Raw genomic sequence first — 17,400 nt, 5'->3', positions numbered from 1 at the left:
TGTAACGCTCACCTGAGAACCCGCGCCGCGCCGGTGGCTCCGCCCCGGGGCCCCGCCCCCTTCCCGCCCTCGCGCCCCCGCGCCGCTCTCGCCGGGCCTCCGCCTCGTCTCTGTGGCCGCGCCACTTCCTCATCCGGGGCTTGAGCCGGAGGCGGGGTGTTGCGTGCGGCCTCTTGCTTGGGCGGTCTCCTGGCATTTCCTGCCCTCGAGCCCTAGAGCCTCCCGCCCCACGGAGGAAATCCATTTCCTCCCAGTCTATCCGAAATAGACCCATGGTCACAGAGCTTCATTTGCGACTTAGTGATCTCCCCGTAGGGGAAACGAGATCCCTCAGCTCCGTTTTCTGTTACATGAACGAGGTTAATGACTCCTGTGGCCTCACTGGGCTGCTAAGAGGCGCCAACGAGAGTTTCTGGGCGGACTTCTGTAAAATGCAAGGGGCTGAGCACGCGAGAGTTAGTGTGATGGCCCCTGCTGGGAAGTGTCCACTTACCGGGGGCTTTTCAAACCCTTAAACTCCAAAGGACGTTCTGCGCCCCTCTGGTATTTTAATAAGAATGGCTGCCTGCCTTCACAGTCCTTATGTAATCATTGCATCCCTATTACGTGATGGATGTAGGAGGCAGATACTATCCTATTTCACAAACCGGGAAACAGCCTGAGGACACAAAACCCTTCAGAAGGAAGCAAGGACGAATCCTGACCCGCTCCCAGAACGGAGCCTTTAACCAACATCCTTTGGTCATTCCCAGGGCACAGCATAAACTTGCATCTGTCAGGATATCTTTCCGAGCAGAAAACCAGAGAGCTGGGTATCTGGAGGAGGCGCGGGGAACCTGGAGAGGGTCCAGCCCTCGGGGCCCCGGCCAGAGGCGGGAAGGGGCTCCAGAGCTTCGGGTCAGGCTCTCGCCAAAGGCTCCTGACAATTGCCAGCTCCGCCTGCTGCCACTGATACCCCCGCCCCCCAGTCCCGTCCATCGTTTCTGACCTGAGCGGCAGCAACTGGATAGGATTTCCCTGCTTCCCCTCTTGCAGCCCGAGAGATCTTATAACTGGAATCAGTGTCTCGGTCACGCCACTCCTCTGCCGCTTCTAATCACACTGACTGCTAAATCTAAACGACACAGCACTTGTCTTACATTTCTTTATATCTTTAATACGGTGCCCGTTTCTTACGGATTTGGGAAACTTAAAAATGTTGAAAGAAAAACCATGGTATACCGTAGTGAAACATTCTACAGTGGACCAAGGGGACCCTGGACAGGACAAGCAACGTTCTTAAGCATGGATGCCTTTACGTTGGGACTCAGGAGAAGTTAGGTAAATAATGCAAGTATTAAGTAATTGCGATTTTTTTTTTTTTTTTTTTTTTTTTGAGATGAGGTCACCCTCACCCAGGCTGGAGTGCAGTGGCGCGATCTCGGCTCACTGCCTTCTCTGCCTCCCCCGCTCATGGGATCCTCCCACCTCATCCTCCTAGTAGCTGGAATTACAGGTCCGTGCCCAGCTAATTTTTGTGTTTTTTGTAGAGATGGGGTTTTGCCATGTGGCCCTGGCTGGTCTCAAACTCCAGGGCTCAAGCAATCCGTCCGCCTTGGCCTCCCAAAGTTCCGGGATTACAGGCATGAGTCACTGCAGCCGGGTTTTTTTTTTTTTTTCTTCCCGAGACAGGGTCTAGCTCTGTTGCCCAGGCTGGAGTGCAGTGGTGCTATCATAGCTCACTGCAACCTCAATCTTCTGGGCTCAAGCGATTCTTCTGCCTCAGCCTCCCAAGGGACTGGGACTACAGGGCAAGCCACCACTCCTGGCTAAAATTATTTATCTTGTAATAAAACATATATGATAAAGTGTATTGCAACAGTTACAAAATTTTTTAAGAATAACAATGTTATGTTTAAAAATGTTTCTATGTTGCCACTTCAGGAGACACACCCAGATCCCCCAAGATAGTTTCTGTCTTTAGAGACAGTGGTTGATGGGACATTCTTCCATCTCAGAGGAAGCTAATAGGATTCTCTCTTCTTAGCCCTCAAGGGAGTTTTATTCTGTCTCCTGAGAGATATCCATAATGGGACGTCTTAAAAAGGCAAATATTTTAACTTTTTAATTTGGCACCTCTCATAAAGAAACTCTGAAGGCCAGGAGCGGTGGCTCAGCACTTTAGGAGGCTGAGGCGGGCGGATCACTTGAGGTCAAGAGTTCAAGACCAGCATGGCCAACATGGTGAAACCCCATCTCTACTAAAAAATACAAAAATTAGCTGGGCATGGTGGCATGCGCCTGTAATCCCAGCTACTCAGGAGGCTGAGGCAAGAGAATCTCTTGAACCCAGGAGGCAGAGGTTGGGAGGCAGAGGTCACAGTGAGCTGAGATCCCGCCACTGCACTCCAGCCTGGTGACAGAACGAGACTCCGTCTCAAAAAAAAAAAAAAGAAGAAGAAAAAGAAAAGAAAACAAAAGAAACTGAATCGTTCAGATTTTTTTTTTTTTTTTTTTTAAGAGACAGGGTCTTGTTTTCTTGCCCAGGCTGGAGTGCAGTGGTGGTACCAACATAGCTCAATGCAGCTTCAAACTCCTGGGCTCAAACGATCCTCCCGCTTCAGGCTCCCCTGTAGCTAGGAGCACAGGTGCATCAACATCTGAGCAATCTTTGTTTTGTTTTGAGAAAGAGTCTTGCTGTGTCACCCAGGCTGGAGTGCAGTGCCATGATCACCGCTCACTGCAGCCTCAACCTTCCAGGCTCAAGTGATCCTCCTGCCTCAGCCTCCAGAGTAGTTGGGATTACAGACACACATCACCAGACCCAGCTGTTTGTTTCTTGTTTGTTTGTTTTTTGGCAGAGACGATGTCTCACTGTGTTGCCCAGGCTGGTCTCAAACTTATGGGCTGAAGTGCTTCTCCCACTTTCGCCTCCCAAAGTGCTGGGATTACAGGCGTGAGACTATTTTTTAACACAAAGCTGTATGATTTGGAGCAAGTCGATTTCATTCTCTGTACCGCCTCAATTCTTCCCCTGGATAAACATTTCTTCCTTCCTTCAAATGTCCGTCAAGTGTCTAGTTTTGTGCCGGACACTGCTGTTGGTGCTGAGCATTCAGTGATGAACAAAACAGACAAGGTGGAGGAAGATAAATTATAAACGAGTCAATAAAGAGATGAGACATAGAAATTTCAGCTAGTGTTAAAGCTATGAAGAAAATAAAACAAGATTCTGTAACCAACTGGAGGCAGGGGTGCCGTTTATTTAGCGATCACTGTGATGAGAAGAAGCAGAGGAGTGTCGTGACCCAAAGCAGTATTTCCAGTATAATAAGATCTTTCGGGCTGCCAGAGTGGAAGCAGGCAGGCCCTTAGAATTGTAGCCGTCCAAACTAGAAAAACGGTGGACTGGATCAGGGTGACAGCAGTGGAGGTAGGCACTGGGTCCTGTGGCTCAGCAGGCGCAGAGCCAAAAGTTATGCTTGCCTTTAAGAATTTGAGTCGCAGGGGCGGGGTTGAGGGAGGCTGGGGTTAGCAGAGGGCGGGAGGTCAGAAGCAGGAAGAGCCTCCCCTTGGAGTGCGCGCGCGCGGTGCGGGGGCGGGATTTGGGCGAGTCCGCATGGCTGGCTCGGGCCCCGGATGAGGAAGTGCAGGGGGGGGACCATAGAGACGAAGAGGTGGCGGCGGCCGGAGCGCCCCCGGGCTCTGTGGGTTCCGTAGGCTCAGGTAGACTTGGCGACGACTGGGCTGCAGCTGCAGAGGCTGAGCTGGCTGGGCAAGCGCAGGCCGCGGAGCAGGTCTCAGGGTAAGAGGCCGGGGACTGGAAGGCTTCGGGCGTAGCCGCCCCGCCCCACTCCGCCCTAAAGGGACCCTCCGCCGGGTGGTGCTGGCTAAAGGGGAGTCCGGGTCCCCCGCCCTCTTGGGGCGCGGAAAGGAACCAAGGCTGCCTTGTGGGCGGCGGAACGACCCAGGGAGAGGGAGGAGACCAGGCCCCGCGTCGCTAGAGAGAAAAGCGGCTTCTCCAAGTCATGGCTCCGACGCGGGAGAGAGACTCCTCTTCAACCTCGATACGACAGGGATCCCCCAACTTATCTCCTCGCAGAGGACGACGCCCCTTATCGGAGGCGTACGCTCTTTCTTAGCGCTCATCCGTTGGTCAGCAGAGGGAGACCCACTCCCGGGGTTCGAGGGGGATTCCGAACTTATCCTGAGGAGGAGTAAGAGATAACCCCTAAATGAGACCTTTCCCCCAACTTTGGTCAGCGTCCCCCAGGTGAAGAGTAAGACTCAACTTGTCTGAAAGTGACAGAGGGGATCTTTCTTCCCCGTAAGAAAGAGACTTACCTTCCTCCTTTATTTTTCACGTGTACCCCAAAATACGGAGAGGAAGACCCTGAAAATTTGCTTTATGGTATCAGAAGTCAACCTTTCTCCCTCTCCCATCGCGATGTCCGCAGAGGGAGCCTCGCTTCTCTTCTTCCCTTTAAGCCTCTTGGTGTGCAGTGAGCTCCTTTCCCTTGCACAATTAAGAGCATGGCTTTTGGAGTGTGATAGTCACAAACCTGGGTCTCTCAACATCTTTGTGACCTTGACTATTTGTTTAACTTGTCTCAATCTAAGTCCATCTCCAATTTAGGTTCTGTTTTCTTAAAATTGTCATGCGGGCTAAGGGAGCATTTGTGTAAATACTAGTTACATAGTAAGCTTTTGGTAAGCTGTTGCTGTTACTATTACTTAATCTGTTAAAAAAAATTAATATCTTGCACAGAGAAGCATATTTTTCCATGCGTGCCCCTCCCAACCCCCATCACAAGTGTTCGAGCATCCTTTCTCACTGGAATAGAAGACTCCCTCCCACTTAGGGGTTAGAGAAAGACATTTCCAGTCCCCTTAGATCCTACTGTACAATACTCCCCCAAATTAACAAAGAGGGCATCACTGAAAATAATCAAGAAAAAAAGACTTAGCTTTTGGAAACAGGTCTGTCCTCTTAAGAGAAAGGGAGACCTGATGCCAGAAGCCAGCCCTTCCTTTGTCCACAGAAGGTATTACTTCTTCCTGACTGGTTAGAGATGTCCTGTCCCACTCCCTGACTTACTGTAGTGACAAAAAATATTCCATCTGCACATCCTTCCCACCCCCCAAGTGGGCGATTCCAAGTTCTTCCTTTCTTTTGCTCTCCCAAGAAAATGAAGACTCTATACCTTTGAGGAGAGATCTCTTCCCTCTTGTATATCCAGAATGACACAGATTGTTTCTTTTCTCCTTTTCCTTTGTAAAAGAGATGAAAATCTTTTATACAGGAAGCCTCTGTCAGTAGAAATCAGGAGCATTTCCACGGTTTCACTCCTTATGTGGAGACAGAGGGATCCTTTTTCTGGGTGTTATTAAAGGGAGAAAATGGGAAATAGTCCTTGATGCTTTTGAGATTTTCTGCACGCTCCTCGTTGAAGCGCTTGGCCCTGTTTAGTGTATGAACTTCCCTGCCTCACTTTCAGTTTGTCTTGGGATTTTATTAAAAGACTCCTCTTTCTCAAGAAGAGGCCCATTCTCCAAATTCCCTCATGGAGGGAATGACTACAATGTCTGAATCTTTGGAAAAGAAAGCCCCTTTCTCAAGGTGAAAAGAGTATTGCGAGCTTCTGAGGGCCTGGTGATTATTGTGAGTATTGTTCCCTGAAGCAAGCATGGCAGTGCCTAGTGTTATTAACAGCCCCTTTGCTTTGGAATTAAAGGAAGGGGAGACTTTCAGATTCGGGATTGTTGGGGCACACGGTATTAGGTTCTGTTTTCTTTGTGTTTTTTTTTTTCTTTCTTTCTTATTTTTTGCTTGTTGTAAATTTTCGACCTCTAGAACTTTTGGGGAGTGTTTGAATGACTAAAAGTTGCCACTTTGTCAGGTTTTTAGTGTTGTAAAATGTATTCTGATGAGATTGAGAGCAGCAATGTTAATCCTTCACTGGTAGGTTTGTTTTCCTGTTTTTGTTTTTTTGGTGGGATAGGAATTAGCACTGCCAAATTACCTGAAAGCACGCTAAAGGAAAGCTTACCATCTTTTTTATATGTAAAGTGTTCTTAAATTACCTCAAATGCCCTCGAGTAATTGCAAAGGGGATTAGTGAGAGCTCTATATCACCATTGTTGGTGTCTGTAGGTGTGCTTTTCTGTAACAAAGGGAAATAGAAAAGTTATTCTTTGGAGTCTTGAGATTTTTATGGGTGACAGGACCCTTTGAACTTATTTTGATGAATACGTGAAAAACAAGCCCGGGAAAGTTCACTTAACTTTCACTTAACACACTCAAGACTCAGCAGCTAGTATATGGGAGCAGGATAAGGGACCCTGGCTTCCTGCTGAAGAGACCAGCAGTTAGGCCGGCGCAATGGCTCACGCTTATAATCCCAGCACTTTGGGAGGCTGAGGCGGGCAGATCACGAGGTCAGGAGATCAAGACCATCCTAGCTAACACAGTGAAACCCCATCTCTACTAAAAATACAAAAAATTAGCCGGGCGTGGTGGCGGGCACCTGTAATCCCAGCTACTCAGGAGGCTGAGGCAGAATCGCTTGAACCCGCGAGGCAGAGGTTGCATGAGCCAAAATCGTGCCATTGCACTTCAGCCTGGGCAATATAGCAAGACTCTGTCTCAAAAAAAAAAAAAAAAGTCTGCTGGGAGAGGGCCGGGCGCAGTGGCTCACGCCTGTAATCCCAGCACTTTGGGAGGCTGAGGCGGGCAGATCATGAGGTCAGGAGATGGAGACCATCCTGGCTAACACGGTCAAACCCCGTCTCTACTAAAAATACAAAAAACAAACAAACAAAAAATTAGCTGGCCATGGTGGCAGGCACCCATAGTCGCAGCTATACTTGGGAGACTGAGGTAGGAGAATGGTGTGAACCCAGGAGGCAGAGCTTACAGTGAGCCAAGATCGCGCAGCTGCACTCCAACATGGGCAACAGCGAGACTCCGTCTCAAAAAAAAAAAAAAAGACTGCTGGGAGAAGTATTTGTGCATTTGCAAAGAAAGAGCATGAAGGCCGGGCGCGGTGGCTCAAGCCTGTAATCCCAGCACTTTGGGAGGCTGAGACGGGCGGATCACGAGGTCAGGAGATCGAGACCATCTTGGCTAACATGGTGAAACTCCGTCTCTACTAAAAAATACAAAAAACTAGCCGCGCGAGGTGGCGGGCGCCTGTGGTCCCAGCTACTCAGGAGGCTGAGGCGGAGAATGGTGAGAACCCGGGAGGCGGAGCTTACAGTGAGCTGAGATCCGGCCACAGCACTCCAGCCTGGGCGACAGAGCAAGACTCCGTCTCAAAAAAAAAAAAGAGCATGAAATAATTGTCCTCAACATAAAATAATTTCTACTTTTACTGGAATAATAATAATTTTCATACTTCCTGTATTAGTCACTTTTTGGGAATAAATCCATTCCCTACACAATCTAATACAGTACTTATTGGTGTTGTGATAAAGACAAGCCAGTAGCAGCTGTCAAGAGTTGTTCATAAATCTATGGCTTATTTTTTGCCTATACCTCAAACTAGGTAATTATCTGGTATCCTCACCCAATAGGTTGATATAAGTCATTAGCAAAGATTAAGCTGTAAATCCCTGTATACATTTTATAAGCATGTGTTACTCACTCTTCCCTTTCATTTCACACTTAACACTTTAATGTAAAAACATTGATGGTTATGGCAGAGAGCTGACAGCTGGAAAAATACTGATAAAACAAAGGGATAATAAACTTACCAGCTGTTTTTATTGCTGTGCATTTAGATCTTGAGAAATAATGGTTAGACATTTTAACATAAGTAATATATACTCACTGTTTTGAAAACTTAAGTACAAGGCTGGGTGCAGCAGCCCACTCTGGGAGGCCAAGGTGGGAGAATCACTTGAGGCCAGGAGCTCAAGACCAGCCTGGGCAATGTAGTGAGACCCTGTCTCTACAAAAAATAAAAGTATTTGCTGGGTTCACTGCCTCGCACCTATAGTCCTGGCTGCTTAGGAGGCTGAGGCAGGAGGATTGCTTGAGACCTTAGTTTGAAATTAAGTTCAACATGCAGATAAGTCATTGGTGATGCTTTTGTCCAAGGTGACACTGTGATATTTGCCATATACATATATATATATATATATATTTTTTTTTTTTTTTTTGAGACTGAGTCTCCCTCTGTTGCCCAGGCTAAAGTACAGTGTCGTGATCTCTGCTCACTGCAACCTCCGCCTCCCAGGTTCCAGGGATTCTTGTGCCTTACCCTCCCAAGTAGCTGAGATTACAGGCTCCTGCCACCATGCCCGGCTAATTTTTGCATTTTTTAGTAGAGATAAGGTTTCACCGTGTTGGTCAGGCTGGTCTTGAACTCTTGACCTCAAGTGATCTGCCCGCCTCAGCCTCCCAAACTGCTGGTATTACAGGCATGAGCCACCAAGTCTCGCTGTAGAGATATATTTTTACATCATCCTTTTAGATTGCTCCATTACATTCAGAAATTTAGTTTTAAAGAACTTGAATGTCTTCTCAAAATCAGGTTCTGTTACTGCAGCCTTGTAGCATTATCAATACTTTGATAGATGGTGTGAGCTACTGAGCTGAAAATAAGTTTAACCTGCAACTCTAGGCTTGCCTCTAAATATCACCTCACTTCTGAATGTTCTAGCTGTTCTTGGTAATGGAGCTGCAATTCTGCTCCGAAATTTGGGGACCCAGAATTAGTCCAGGAGAAAAAGGAGGGGGTGTCTGTTTTGCTTCTCTAGCCAGTGTGGCTAGTTGTTTTACAGGTTGAAAATTCTTAGAATTTGGTCCAAACAGGAGTATCAAGAGATGAACCATTTTATGCGATTGTCAGTATTGACTCTTTATGATAAAGATCTGTTTAGTAAACCTGTATCTGTGCATGACCCTGTGTGGAGCAACATTTGGAACAAAATGTTGAGCTAGAACCTTGGGGATGGAAGGGAGTAGAATTTACTAGAAACACTGCAGGGAGTTGAGTCCACAGGCTGCAAGTGCTGATTGAATGGTGAGGGGAAGTCAGATATGGTTATGGCTGGGGATTCATTCAAATCTGAGCTCCAGAATAATGATGGTGCGTTTTCTGAGAAGCAACAGGATTAAGAATAAGCATGTGGCTAGTCATAGTGGCTCATGCTCATAATTTCAGCACTTTTGGGAGGCTGAGGTGGGAGGATTGCTTGAACCCAGGAGTTTGAGACCAGCCTGGGCAACATAACAAGACCTACAAAATTATCTACAAAAATAAAAAAATCAGGCCAGGCACAGTGGCTCACGCCTGTAATCCCAGCAGTTTGGGAGGCCAAGGCAGGCTGATCACTTGAGGTCAGGAGTTTGAGATCAGCCTGACCAACATGGAGAAACCCCGTGTCTACTGAAAATACAAAATTAGCTGGGCGTGGTGGCGAATGCCTGTAATCCCAGCTACTCGGGAGGCTGGGGCAGGAGAATCGCTTGAACCCAGGAGGTGGAGATTGTGGTGAGCAGAGATCTCAGTGTTGCACTCCCATCTGGGCAACAAGAGGGAAACTCCTTCTCAAAAAAACAACAACAACAACAACAAATTAGCCAGGCATGCTGAGGCGGAAGGATTGCTTGAGCCCACGAGTTCAAGGTTATAGTGAGCTATGATTGCACCACCACACTCCAGCCTGGGTGACACAGCAAGACCCTGACTCTTTTTTTAAAAGAAAGAAAGAGGGAATGAGCATGTAAGTTTACTGGGAGCATATTATTTATCCTTGTTTCTCAAAGCTGTTTGCATGTAGAAAGACTCAATTATTCAATAGATTGAATAAATTGTGTTTTAAACATGGTAAGTTTTTGGCCGGGCGCGGTGGCTCAAGCCTGTAATCCCAGCACTTTGGGAGGCCGAGACGGGTGGATCACGAGGTCAGGAGTTCGAGACCATCCTGGTTAACACGGTGAAACCCTGTCTCTACTAAAAAATACAAAAAACTAGCCGGGCGAGGTGGCGGGCGCCTGTAGTCCCAGCTACTCGGGAGGCTGAGGCAGGAGAATGGCATGAACCTGGGAGGCGGAGCTTGCAGTGAGCTGAGATCCGGCCACTGCGCTGCAGCCTGGGCGACAGAGCCAGACTCTGTCTCAAAAAAAAAAAAACATGGCAAGTTTTGGGGGTGCCATTCTTGCAAGTGAAATATATAGGTTAGGAATTGAGAGAGAGGTTGGGGTCAGGGTCAGTTTCCCTTTTTTTTGAGACAGGGTCTCACTCAGTCTGGAATGTAGTGGCCCCAATTCAGGTCCCTGCAACCTCTGCCTTCCAGGTTCAAGCGATTCTCCTGCGTCAGCCTCCCAAGTAGCTGGGATTACAGGTGTTCGCCAACACGCCCAGCTAATTTTTTGGATTTTTAGTAGAGACAGGGTTTCACCTTGTTGGCCATTCTGGTCTGGAACTCCTAACCTCGGGTGATCCACCCACCTCGACCTCCCAAAGTGCTGGGATTACAGGTGTGAGCCACTGCTTCCGGTCAGGTTTCTTTTTTAAAAGAAATCATTTTTGTTAAGATTTAATTCATATGCCAGACAATTGACTGATTTAAATTGTACCAGTCAGTGGTTTTTGATATAGTCACAGAGTTCTACAGCCATCACCATAATCGACTTTAGAAAATTTGTATTACTCGAAAAAGAAACTCTGTGTCCATCAGCTGTCCACTCCTGATTTCTCCAAAAATCCCAGCCTTTTGGACAGAGTTCGCTCTTGTCTCCCAGGCTGGAGTGCAGTGGCACAGTCTTGGCTCACTGCAACCTCTGCCTCCCGGGTTCAAGCGATTCTCCTGCCTCAGCCTCCAGAGCAGCTGGGACTACAGGCACGTGCCACCATGCCCAGCTAATTTTTTGTATTTTTAGTAGAGATGGGGTATCACCGTATTACCCAGGATGGTCTCCCAACTCCTGACCTCGTGATCCGCCCACCTTGGCCTCCCATGGGTGTGATCTTCCCTTCTTAATAGCTGGGTTCATAGTAAGATTTGCCTATTCTAGACATTCCTATGCAGGGGATCTTGTAATATGTGATCTTCTGCGACTGGCTTCTTTCACTTAGCATAATGTCTTCAAGGTTCATTTGTGTTGTAACATGTATTATTTCTCCATTCCTTTTTATGGCTGAATAATATTCTATTGTATGGCTATACCACATTTTGTTTATGCATTCATCAGTTAATGGATATTTGGATTGTTTCTACTTTTTGACTATTGTGAGTAGTGCTGCTAAAGGCATTTGTGTACAAATTTTTATGTGGACGTATGTTTTGTGCATATATACCTATGAGGGAAATTGCTGAGTCTATGGTAACTCTGTGCTTAAAGGAAGAGTTTTAGGCCAGGTGCAGTGGCTCACACCCTTAATCCCAGCACTTTGGGAGGACGAGGCGGGTGGATTACTTGAGGTCAGGAGTTCAAGACCAGCCTGGCCAACATGGTGAAACCCCATCTCTACTAAAAATACAAAAATTAGCCAGGCATGATGGCACATGCCTGTAATCCCAGCTATTCAGGAGACAGAGGCAGGATAATCCTTGAACCTGGGAGGCAGAGATTGCAGTGAGCCAAGATGTCGCCACCGCACTCTATCCAGCCTGGGCGACAGAGCAAGACTCCATCCCAAAAAAGAAAAAAAGGAAGAGTTTTGAGTCATCCTCATCACAGAGGCTGCAGAAAAAGATGAGGTTATCAAGAAAGTGAAGCCTAAAAAGGGAGGAATCAAGGATTAAGTTTTAAGAACACCCATGTCTCTGTGGTAGGCAGGGTCAGATGCATAAGATGGCAGAGACCCAAGGAGGCCATCTCCTTTGAAAAATCTGCTCTTTTGCCGTATCCTTTCCTGCATTTACTCTTCAAATCTGTATGTGCTGTGACAGCTGAAAAATGGACTGTGTATGTTGTTGGGAAAGGAAAACTGAACCAAATTAAAATTGAGTACTTCCTACTTATTTTTGGCATCAAATAGCAACTCCATATTATCTCTACTAACCTCCCCCATCCCCTACCTTACACACACACACACACACACACACAAATGGCCTAAAATCTAAAGTGCCCCTAGAAAGATCTTTATCTGGAAATAAAGGAGAAAGGGGAAGATTCTAGATCTAAAAGGGATACATTTCTCTCAGCACTGTTTTTGAGACAGAGTCTGGCTCTGTCACCCAGGCTGGAGTGCAGTGGTATGATCTTGGCTCACTGCAACCTCCGTCTCCTGGGTTCAAATAATTCTCCTGCCTCAGCCTCCCGAGTAGCTGGGACTACAGGCGCCTGCCATCGTGCCCAGCTAATTTTATTTTTAGTAGAGACGGGGTTTCATCTTGTTGGCCAGGTTGGTCTCTAACTCCTGACCTCAGGTGATCTGCCTGCCTGGGCCTCCCAAAGTGCAGGGATTATAGGCATGAGCCACCGCACCCAGCCTTACAGCACTGTTTATGAAAGCTTTTCACATCCAGAATCTCATTTGATTCTTGTTCTTGGCCTATACACACAGTTTATCTCTTGGTAATGTTTTGTTTTGTTGCTTGTTCATTTTTTTCTTTGAGATGGGAGTCTTGCTTTGTTGCCCAGGCTGGAGTGCAGTAGCGTGATCTTGGCTCGCTGCATCCTCCGCCTCCTGGGTTCAAGTGATTCTCATGCCTCAGCCTCCCAAGTAGCTGGGATTATGGGAGCCTGCCACCATGCCCAGCTAATTTTGGTATTTTTAGTAGAGACTGGATTTCACCATATTGATCAGGCTGTTCTCAAACTCCTGACTTCAAGCGATCTGCCTGCCTCAGCCTCCCAAAATGCTGGGATTACAGGTGCAAGCCACTGCGCCCAGCCTAATGTTTTGGATTTAATTTTTTAAATTTGCCTTTCTGTGTTACCTAAACATCATGTAACAGCAATCTGAGTTCTTATCACTTCTGGTATTTAAGTTAGTATTATAACGTTACGCTCTTTTACCTTTGGGAAGGTTCATTAAAATTCATCTTTTCTCTCCTTTTGTTTAGGGTTAGGGAAAGCATCAAGAATGAAAGTGTGGGTCAGGCATGGTGACTTGTGCCTATAATCCCAGCACTTTGCGGGGCGAAGGCAGGAGGATTGCTTGAGCTCAGTAGTTGGAAACCATCCTGGATAACGTATCAAAACTTGTCTCCACCAAAAAAAAAAAAAAACTAGCCAGGTGTTGCCAGGCACGGTGGCTCATGCCTGTAATCCCAGCACTTTGGAAGGCGAGGTGGGCAGATTATGAGGTCAGGAGTTCAAGACCAACCTGGCCGACGTGAAACCTTGTCTCTACTAAAAATACAAAAATTAGCCGGGTGTGGTGGCACACGCCTGTAGTCCCAGCTACTCAGGAGGCTGAGGCAGAAGAATCACTTGAACCCGGGAAGCGGAGATTGCAGTGAGCCAAGATCATGCCACTGCACTCCAGCCTAGGCGACAGAGCGAGACTCCGTCTCAAAAAAATAAAAAAATTAGCCAGTTGTGGTGATGTGCACCTGTCCCAGCTACAGGAGGCTGAGGCAGGAGGATCACTTGAGTCTGGGAGAGGGAGACTGCAATGAGGAATGATTGCACCACGGTACTGTAGCCTGGGTGACAGAGCAAGATCCTGTCTAAAAAGAAATGAAAGCTTGAAGTACCTTATCTGGCTAACCAATTTTTGCCTTGGTCAGGTCAAAGCAGAGTATTTTTCCACCTACTTAGGCAAGATTTATTTCAAGGCCTGTAAACATTCAGACTAGTCAGAACGGTCAAAGTGGATTTTGTTGTTGTGAAAACTGCATGTTTGGTACACTAAACTGGAAAAGTTACAAGCCAAGAACCCCTGGCCCTAAGTATGTGTGTGTTTTAACTACTTGTATAGTGTAGTGTTACAAACTGCTTAGATATAAGTGTTTCAGCAAATAACCTGTTGCTAACATTCAATGTAAGAAATGAAACATTACGAACACAGTGGAAGCTCTTTCTTGATACACCTTCGCCTCCATTCTCTCAGACAACCATGTAATATTTTAGGCAGGTCATATTTAACCTCCTCAGGTGTGGTGTTAGGTTCTATAACAAGAAGCTCATAGCTGCCCTACTTAGCTCAAAGAGTTGTTAAGAGAATCAAATGAGTGATGACTGTGGAAAACACTTGGAAAATCTGAAGATGCAGGATAAAAATCAGGAAGGGGCCGGGTGCGGTGGCTCAAGCCTGTAATCCCAGCACTTTGGGAGGCCAAGATGGGCGGATCACGACGTCAGGAGATCGAGACCATCCTGGCTAACACGGTGAAACTCCGTCTCTACTAAAAAATACAAAAAATTAGCCGGGCGAGGTGGCGGTCACCTGTAGTCCCAGCTACTCGGGAGGCTGAGGCAGGAGAATGGTGAGAACCCGGGAGGCAGAGCTTGCAGTGAGCTGAGATCTGGGCACTGCACTCCAGCCTGGGCGGCAGAGCGAGACTCCGTCTCAAAAAAAAAAAAAAAAAAAATCAGGAAGGATTCTGCTAATGAGCTGGTTTAGTAGTTTCTCGCGCTAGGCTGGGTAGAGAGAGCTCAAGTATTTAGTAAGCAGTAAAGGAATGGAATCCCACTTTATCCTGTCCTCCCTCAAAAAGGAAAAGTCACTATATGAAATTTTCCAGAGTCCCTCAGTGTATGTTCAATAAATATTTGCTGAGTATGTGCTATGGGATGGCATGGGGATGTAGCAGTGAACAAAAGAGGTAAGGTTCATGCCCATGAAAACAAACAGAAAACCGTCTTTATTTTCTAATTTACATCAGGTCTATCCTTGGATGTCTTATTCTCATCTACATTGGCTGGCCCTTCACATTTAAATTAAGAATTGTTCATAAGACAGTATTTGAATTGAGATTAGTCAAATGCCTATTAAAGGTTAAGGTATTTATTTTTCTACAAATTCATCAAGGAGAAATTTTTGGTGCCAGATGATGCTAGCATTTAAAGTAGAACTTATTTTCTTCATTGTAGCCGGTTGGAACTGAGGCAGCCTTCTTCTAACCTATCAAGGTTTTAAACTTTTATCCCTTCCTGTGATTTGTGTCAGGGGGAATCGTTTGATATAAAAGACTTGACTCCATAATTGCATCTGCCCTAATGCTGTCATCTGGAGTAGAGACTCAGCCAGTTCCACTTGATTCCTCCATGTCTGCTGTGGTACAGGAATTATACTCTGAACTCCCAGTAAGTGTCTCCAGAGAGCTTCATGCTGACCCTGAGCCAAGTGTGATTCCAAATGTAAAACCTGGAGCCTCAAGCCCTCTTTTAAGTCAGAGTAGGGCATTGCCCTTGGAGCTGCAGAGGACTCGTGTGGAGAGTTGTTGTGAAGAAACCTATGAGACCTTGGATCCTGGGAGTGAGCCTGGGCGATGTGGGTTAGTGGACTCCACAGCAGGAGATTCTGTGGCATCTGGGATCTTGGATAGGGCAAAGAGAAGCAAGAGCATGGAGCCAAAGGTCTTCAGAGATCCAGGGGGCCAGGCGGAAATTGTAAGAGAACCTTCTGAGGGAGCAAAGGAAGATCCACATCAACATTCCACAGCTACTGAAGAAAAGATTAGCCCAAGTCAGGTAAGAAATGAAATCTCCATTCAGAAGAGTTGAGTGTGAATGACAGCTTTCTCTTGATAAAATACAGATGCTGATGGTTAGCTTATGATTTATTCTTGCAACATTTCCGAAATGTTGATTTTGAAGTTAACTTTGTTTTGATGATCTTTTAAAAAAAACATTTGTGTCATATCAGACACTTGAAGAGAGGAAGTGCTTGGTAAAAAAGTGTCACTTCTCTGAAGCAGCAACTGTATATGAAATATTGAGTCTGTGAAAATCGTGGTATTTCAGCATTTGATGTTAAGAAATGATATAGATATACTTAGTCCTTATGTTTTGGTAGGTTGGAGTGAAGTATTACAGAGAAACCTTTGAAAGGAGGCCTTTTTTAAAAAAAAAAAGAAAGAAAGAAAAAAGTCTCGTTCTGTCGCCCAGGCTGGAGTGCAGTGGAACGATCTTGGCTCACTGCAACCTCTGCCTCCCAGTTTCAAGCGATTCTCTTGCCTCAGCTTCCCAAATAGCTGTGATTATGGCATGAGCCACCATGCCCAGCTAATTTTTTTGCATTTTTAGTAGAGATGGGGTTTCGTCATGGTGGCCAGGCTGGTCTCGAACTCCTGACTTAAGTTATCCACGCACCTCAGCCTTCTAAAGTGGTGGGATTACAGGCATGAGCCACCGTGAGCGGCCGATGTGCGCTTTAATTTATACCCAGAGAGATTGGTTAGTTGAGACTAATAGTGAGCTATGATAGTGTGATGGTGTCAACCTTTTTTTTTTTTTTTAAATAGAGACAGAGTCTTAGTATGTTACCTAGGCTGGTCTCAAATTCCTCGGCTCAAGCAATCCTCGCACCTCGGCTTCTCAAAGCACTGGGATTACAGGCGTGAGCCACTGAGCTGGGCCCTCCAAATTCTTTTTTCTGTTTTTTGAGACAGAGTCTTGCTCTGTCGCCCTGGCTGGCGTGCAGTGGTTAGATCTCGGCTCACTGCAACCTCCGCCTCCCGGGTTTAAGTGATTCTCCTGCCTCAGCTTCCTGAGTAGCTGGGATTATAGGCACCTACCACCACGCCTGGCTAAATTTTTGTAGTTTTAGTAGAGATGGGGCTTCACCATGTTAACCAGGCTGGTCTAGAACCCCTGACCTCAAGTGATCCAACCATCTCGGCCTCCCAAAATGCTGAGTACAGGCATGAGCCACCGCCCCCGATCGGACCTTCCAGATTCTTAAAGGAATGTACCTGCCCAGCGGACTCTCTCCACTAAATGGTTTTCTTTTTTTTTTTGAGACGGAGTCTTGCTCTTTCGCCCGGGCTGGAGTGCAGTGGCCGGATCTCAGCTCACTGCAAGCTCTGCCTCCCGGGTTTTACGCCATTCTCCTGCCTCAGCCTCCGGAGTAGCTGGGACTACAGGCGCCGGCCACCTCGCCCGGCTAGTTTTTTGTATTTTTAGTAGAGACGGGGTTTCACCCTGTTAGCCAGGATGGTCTCGATCTCCTGACCTCGTGATCCGCCCGTCTCGGCCTCCCAAAGTGCTGGGATTACAGGCTTGAGCCACCGCGCCCGGCCCACTAAATGGTTTTCTAAGCCAGGGGTCAGCAAACTTTTTCTGTCGGGGCCACATAGTAAATCTTTTAGGCTTTGCAGGTCATGTGGTCTCCTTTTTTGTTTTTTGTTTTTTTTGAGATGGAGTCTTGCACTGTCTCCCAGGCCAGATTGCGGTGGTGTGATCTTGCCTCACTGCAACCTTCCCCTCCTGGGATCAAGCAATTCTCCTGCCTCAGCCTCCTGAGTTGCTGGGATTTCAGGCGCCGGCCACCACGCCTGGCTAATTTTTTTGTA

The 17,400-nt window shown here is 46.8% G+C and overlaps 2 protein-coding genes across 8 annotated transcripts in view; one reads left to right on the top strand and one right to left on the bottom strand.

Moving 5' to 3' along the window:
• Positions 1–1,010, bottom strand: part of DEPDC5 (DEP domain containing 5, GATOR1 subcomplex subunit) — a 155,889-nt gene extending 154,879 nt beyond the window's left edge. The window contains exon 1 of one of the 2 annotated variants that reach the window (XM_033233340.1): positions 989–1,010. The gene's annotated coding sequence lies outside the window, so the exon portion shown is untranslated. Of the gene's footprint in view, positions 1–12; positions 68–988 lie in introns of those variants that run through there. The other variant, XM_033233339.1, reaches the window with a different exon arrangement.
• A 2,574-nt stretch (positions 1,011–3,584) lies between these two features.
• The window catches only part of PRR14L (proline rich 14 like), a 70,962-nt gene continuing 57,146 nt past the window's right edge, over positions 3,585–17,400 (top strand). For 2 of the 6 annotated variants that reach the window (XR_004442407.1, XR_004442406.1), the window contains exon 1: positions 3,594–3,784. The gene's annotated coding sequence lies outside the window, so the exon portion shown is untranslated. Of the gene's footprint in view, positions 3,785–15,053; positions 15,578–17,400 lie in introns of all 6 variants that reach the window. The other 4 variants (XR_004442403.1, XR_004442405.1, XR_004442404.1 and 1 more) reach the window with 4 other exon arrangements.

The sequence above is a fragment of the Trachypithecus francoisi genome, unplaced genomic scaffold (assembly GCF_009764315.1).
Source record: "Trachypithecus francoisi isolate TF-2019V2 unplaced genomic scaffold, Tfra_2.0 Lachesis_group14, whole genome shotgun sequence".
Classification (NCBI taxonomy): domain Eukaryota; kingdom Metazoa; phylum Chordata; class Mammalia; order Primates; family Cercopithecidae; genus Trachypithecus; species Trachypithecus francoisi.
This window is presented reverse-complemented; position numbering and strand designations above follow the sequence as displayed.